The sequence below is a fragment of the Pteropus vampyrus genome, unplaced genomic scaffold (genome assembly GCF_000151845.1).
Source record: "Pteropus vampyrus isolate Shadow unplaced genomic scaffold, Pvam_2.0 Scaffold82, whole genome shotgun sequence".
Taxonomy (NCBI): Eukaryota; Metazoa; Chordata; class Mammalia; order Chiroptera; family Pteropodidae; genus Pteropus; species Pteropus vampyrus.
This window is the reverse complement of record NW_011888863.1, coordinates 6,982,363-6,989,032: the sequence shown is the minus strand read 5'-3', so window position 1 is coordinate 6,989,032 and position 6,670 is coordinate 6,982,363.

The window sequence follows — 6,670 nt, the reverse complement described above, 5'->3', positions numbered from 1 at the left end:
GCAATCTTTATTCCGAATCTCTCTTGAGTTCTGGACCCTCAATTTTGTATTCTTTCTAGTCTTCATATTTTAAACCTTCTTCCTTGGCAGCGTTCTGTTACATTTATTTGGTAAACTATAATCCAAGAAGCCAAATCTTTCTTGGCACTATCTACTTATACACATATTAACTATATATTTCTTTCTAATTTTTCCTAAAACTAGTATATTTAAATTTTTTATCTATCTGTTGAAAGAAAAGGAAAACTTGTCAGCAATCCATATGGTGATACAATAAGTGATCAATATAAGCACCACTTTTTTAACCAAGTTACTTTCTGTGTATATAAACTGTGAAGAGCAATGTGTTAGGTGAGAATTATGAAAATCCCTAACATCTTTCGGTGAAGTACCAACTACATCCCCACCAAAAATTTTTAAAAGTAAGAGGGTAATCTACAAGCAAGATAATTAATGGCAGGTAAGAAATTACTAAATCCAAAGTATCTGAACGCCAACACTGATAAAAATTATGGGGAAGAATTTAGAAACCAAAAATAGAACTAAGAATGGCTGGCTATTAAAACACAATTCCAATAGAGTGTTTGAGACAGAAAGCAGTGAAGGAAAGTTGAAGCAGCACGTATTTACTAGATCAGAAGGAAAAATGGCAGTTCAAGAAAAAGTCTAAGGTTGGAGTTTATTGATAGGTGAGTAAGAAGGTCCACAAAATGCAATGAAAGAGACTAAGAGGAAGAAAAAAACTAGCTAGGAATGGAGATGTTGATAAACTGATGATTTTTATATTAGAGAAGATATGTTAGGAAAAATCTATAAAGCGTGACTACATATGCACATATGTACATATACACATATACATATACAGAAGAGAGCATGAGCATAAGCGCAAATGTTTACCACAGAGATGAAGAAGGAAATATGTTGGAAGATAGTCTAGAAGGATATAGTAAAGGGAAATGAATGATTTTAGCAGCTGTCTCATAAAAGACAGCTTTTTGAAAAGTAGGTCAGACCATACCAGAACACTGTAAAAGATAACCCATTGGAATATAATGTAAATTACTAGAAAATATATGAAGTTCTTTTACTTAGAGAAGCCAAATTTTACAGAAGTGTAATAAATAAATTGATGATCCTGTCAGATGTGTCACTGTGGTTCTTGTGTTATTCTCAAGGAAGAGTGTTGTTCAATAAGGAAGAGTAAAGAGTAACTTTATTATTCATTTGTTTTAATTCAACATTACATTTTTGAAATTCATCCATAGTTTTTAAATAGCAGATGTTTGTTCATTTTTATTGCTGTTCATTTTTTTAACCACCAAGTAACATGGAACCTTCATTTTTAATGTGATTTCTGTACAACTAGAGTATGAAAGTAATCCTTTTACAAATAGAACTGATTACTAGAAGAAACAATTTCAAAACCAAACTAGTATGTGATGTGAATCCATAGGAGTTTAACCTTCAAATCCAGCCAAGAAGTTTGTTACAAAATCTTTCAGCTTTGCATCTGACTGTTCTGAGATTTTTCCATCAGCCCTAATATTAGGCAACAGTGACAGGGCTTGACTTTGGCTAATAACATGAGACAAGAAAGCATTCCCAAATTTTGTAATCTTGCTGGGCTCCAGTTTATCAACGTACCCCGTTACATCTACATGAATAACAGCCACTCGATTTTCAATAACCATGGGAGAATACTGTCCTTGCTTCATCCACTCAGTCAAATGTGCACCACAACTCAAGAGTTGTTGAGTGGCTTTTTGCCATGCATTTTATTGCATGAATATAACAAAATTTGATTATCCATTTTATTGCTGATGGACACTAGAAATTTTCAAGATTAGATTTTTTGTATTGCGAATAATCTTGACATGAACATTCTCATACATGTCCTTTGGTACATGTATGTATGCATTTTTACTGAGTATATACCTAGTAGTGAAATTCCTAGGAAATAGGGGGTACATAAATTTAACTTCAGGAGACAATCAAACTGTTTCTGAATTAGTTACACCATTTTACATTTCCATCAACAGTAAAGGACTTCCCTTTGCTCCACATAGTCACCAGCACTTTGTATTGGCAGTCTTTAATTTTGACTTTCCAGTGGATATATACTGGTATCACATTATGGCTTTTACTTGCATTTCTCAAATTTCCAGAGAGCTTGACTGTTTCTCATCTGCATATTGGCCATTGGCTATCCTCCTTTGAGCAGTGACTATGTCTATATATATTTTTCTAGAGTTAAATTTCTTATTGAATTATAAGAGTTCTTTATATATTCTAGATATGAGCCCCTGGTTGGTTCTATATATATTTTTGCAAGTAACTTTTTTCCATTCTATGACTTGCCTTTTTCACTTTTGCAATAGTGTTTGATAAACATAAATTCTTAATATTAAGGTGGTCAAATTTATCAATCTTTCACTTTGGGTCAGTGGTTTTAATTTCCTGTGGAAGACGTTTTTTCCTATCTCAGGATCATGAAGGAAATCTCTTTTATAATCTTCTAAATGCTTTATATTTCAACTTTCACCTTTATTTCTACAAAACCACCAGCACTTGGTTATTTAACGTACAGTGTTAGAGTCAAGTTTAATTTTTCCACCTCTGTATATTCAATGTTGTTGCCCTATCGTTAGTTGGTAAGTCTAACTTTTTTTCATTTCTGAAGTCCCATATTTGTCATGAATCAAATGTCCATACATGTTTGGTTTTCTTTGTAGGATGTTTACTCTTTTCCATTGATCTATTTGTCTATTCTTGCACCATTATCACACTCTCTTAATTACTGTAGTTTTCTCTTTGCCTTTTTTGAATTTAGTGTTTTCATATAAATTTTAGAATCATCAAATCCATTTAAAAATCCATGAAAAACCTGTTAGGATTTGGTTCACATCATATCCATAGATCTGTTTGGTGAGGTTTGGTATTTCTACACTATCAAATCTTCAAATAAATTCATGAATATATTATATTCCTCCATTTTTCTAGCCCTGTTTCAGACCTTCCGTGCTGGTGGGGAAGACGAACGTACGAGGACCGTATTCTTGTCTGGCTACCAAATTTAAAGGAAAATCTTTCAAACTTCATCATTAAATATGATGTTTTTTGTAGGTAGATGTGACTTATCAGTTTTTAAAAGGTTACTTATAATCTTAACTTCCTAAGAGTATTTTATTTGAACAGATGTTAAATTTTAAATATGTAATATCTTCATCGTTAAAATGATCATATGTATTTCCCTTTATTTTCTTAATTTAGAAATTTCAATGATGAATTTTTTTATTTAAATAAGTTCATTGGGGTATCATTGGTTAATACAATTATATAATTTTCAGGTGTATATTATCATTTGACATCTGTGTATTCTATTACGTGTTTACCACCCAAAATCCAGTTTCTTTCAGCTACCATATATATGATCCCGTTTACCCACTTCACCCTCCCCCTAAACCCTATATTTGACACCCTTTACCCTGTCTACCTACCAAAGATAAATTTTTTTAGTGTTAAACCTAGCTTGCATTTTTGGGATAACTTGTTCTCTCTCTACATCCACGCACATACCCATAACGTGTTCTCTCTCTCTCTCCATATACACATAACATACACACACGTAGACCATATACATACTTTCTGGATTCATTTTGTTATTATAACTTTATTTAGGATTTTCACATCTACTTTTTTGTGTGAGATAATCCTTTAATTTTCCTTTTTTAAATCTTGATATCAGAGTTAGCCTCTGATTACATAAAATTCTGGTTACATAAAATGCATTGAGAAGTATTTCCTATTTTTCTATTTTCTAGAATAGATTCTGCAAGACGTTAAATATTTTCCAGATTTTATTGCTTAAGCTTTATCAGTGTGGAGTTGTAGAAATTGTATTTATATTATTGATTATATTATAGATTTAATTTTTTAATGTTATGATACTATTTAGATAATATTTCTATCAGTTTTGTTAGAATGCAGTTTTAGGAATTTATATATATCATCAAGATTTCAAATTTATTGCTATGAAGTTGTTCAATTTTTAATATACTTTTTTGCCCTTTTTAATGTTTATAAGATCTATAATGATATCTTCTGCTGCATTCCTGATATTAGTTGTTTATGCTTTCTCTTCTCTCTCTCTATTTCTTTTTCTCTCCCCCCTACCCCTGCTCTCTGTCCTTTCTTTCTTTCTCTCTCTCTCCCTACCCTCCAACAATCACACCACTTATGGATTTATTAATACTCTATCATATGTTCCCTTTTAATTTAATTAATTTCTACTCTTATCTTTATTATTTCCTTCTCCTATAGTGTTTGGGTTTAATTTATCATGTTTTCTTCTTTTGATCATTGCTTGTTGGCCTTACTGCTAACATATATTTGAAAGATATATATATATATATATATTCCCTCTAAGTAGGGCTTTAACTGCATCCCACGGGTTTTATTAGAAATTATTTTTAATCATTCAGTTTGAGATGTTTTCATTATGTTGTCTTCATCTTACCAATTATTTGGCAATGTATTTCTTACTTTTCAAACATTGAGATTTCCTGATTATCTTCTTATTATTGATTTCTAGCATAATGACAAGGTGGCAATTAGTTCTAAGTATGATTTTGATTTTTTAACATTGGCTTTATGCCCTGACATCTGGCCATTGTTTTTAAGTATTCTATATTTTAGTCTTTGATAAATTCAATAGCAAAAATCTTTACTGTTTATTTATTTTCTTTTGTGCTGTCTTATCTTCTCATTTTCCAAATTATGTTTTATGGTAAATAAGCGTTTTATTTGTAAAATTGTTTGTGGAAATAATATTTTAAGAATGACGATGATGCAATATTTCTCTAGGCAGAATTTATATTTGCTTCTGCCAGCCACCTGGGGCCACTAGTAACCTGAGGTCTCCTCAATCCAGTTTCAATGAATTGAGGTGAATTTAAACTGAGCCATCTTTGAAAATCATGACCACTTCTTATTCATCTTTACTACTATGATGCAGTCCTTTGGGGGCTCAGCAGGGAGTTTTGCAACTCCTTCTCATGGACCCTCCAGGGTACAAAACCAACTGCTGTTCACCCAATTCAGTGGGGCTGTCACAGCTACAAAATCCACAAAGAAAACTGAGGAAAGGGGGCCACAAATACCTGCTTCACCTCTCTGTGCCTCTGTCCTTCCCTGTTTCTGGCCCATTAATTCTGTGCTATCTTTTTGTTCTCCAATGATTTTAAATAGTTTTTTTAAAATTGAAATATATTTGACATATAATATTGTGTAAGTTTAAGGTATACAACATATTGATTTAATATATTTATATTGCAGTATGATTGCCATTGTAGCATTAACTAACACCTCTATTGGGTCCTACAATTATTTCTTTTTTGTGGAGGGAAAAATTAAGATCTAGTCTCTTAGCAAGTTTGATGTTTTTAATACAATATTGCTGTCTATAATCACTACACTGTGCATTAGATCTCCATGGCTTAAATATCTACTGGTTGTAAGATTGTACCCTTAACCAACATCTCCCCCACCCCCCAGCCCCCGGTAATCACCATTTTACTCATCATTTTTACAAATTTGTGCTTTTTAGATTCCACATATAACTGATATCACGTAGTAATTGTCTTTCTTTGTCTGACACCTCGGCGTAATGTCTTCAGGGTCTATCTATATTGTCACAAATGGAGATTTCCTTCTTTCTATGGCTGAATAATAGCCCACTGTATCTTCTTTAGTTATCCATTGATAGGCACTTAGGTTGTTTCCGTATCTTGACTATTGTGAATAACGCTACAGTAAACATGGGAGTGCATATATTTCTTTAATATTCTGTTTTCATTTCCTTTGGGTATATATCCAGAAATAAAATTGCTGAGTCTTATGGTAGTTTCTATTTTTAATTTCTTGAGAAACTTTCATACTGTTTTCCATAGTGGCTACAGCAGATTACATTTCCACCAATAGTACACAAGGGTTCAATTTTCTATATATCCTCCCCGTCACTCGTTATCTCTTGCCTTGATGATAGCCATTCTAATAGTTGTGAGGTGATCCGATTTTTATTTCCCTGATCTCTAATGACGTTGAGCACTTTTTAATGTACTTGTCGGCCATTTAGATGTCTTTTTTGGAAAAATGTCTATTTAGTTCCTTTGCATATTTTTAAATCAAATTGTTTGATTTTTGCTATTAAGTTTTTGAGTTCTTTATGTACTTTGGATATCAACCCCCCTCATAAGGTTCGCAAATATTTTCTCCCATTTTGTAAGCTGTCTTTTCATTTTGTTGATTGCTTTTGCTGCTGTGCAGAAGCTTTTATGTTTGGTGTAGTCCCACTTGCTCACTTTTGCTTTTGTGGTTTGTGCTTTTGCTGTCATATTCAAAAACTTATTGCCAAGACCAGTGTCAAAAAACTTCTTCCTTATGTTTTCTTCTCGCATTTTTATGATATCAGGTCTTATGTTTGAGTTTACGTAGTTTTTAAATAATTATTTTCCCCATATCTATTCGTTTCTGTGGTGAAAGGACTGATCTGAATTGTGCAAGCTTCCACTACCAAAGATAGCATTCGAATTCAGTCTTTAATTTTTTTTAAATTTTAGAGCTATAGAAATTACTTGCCTCTCATCATTACCTTATAAAAACAAGGAGGTTA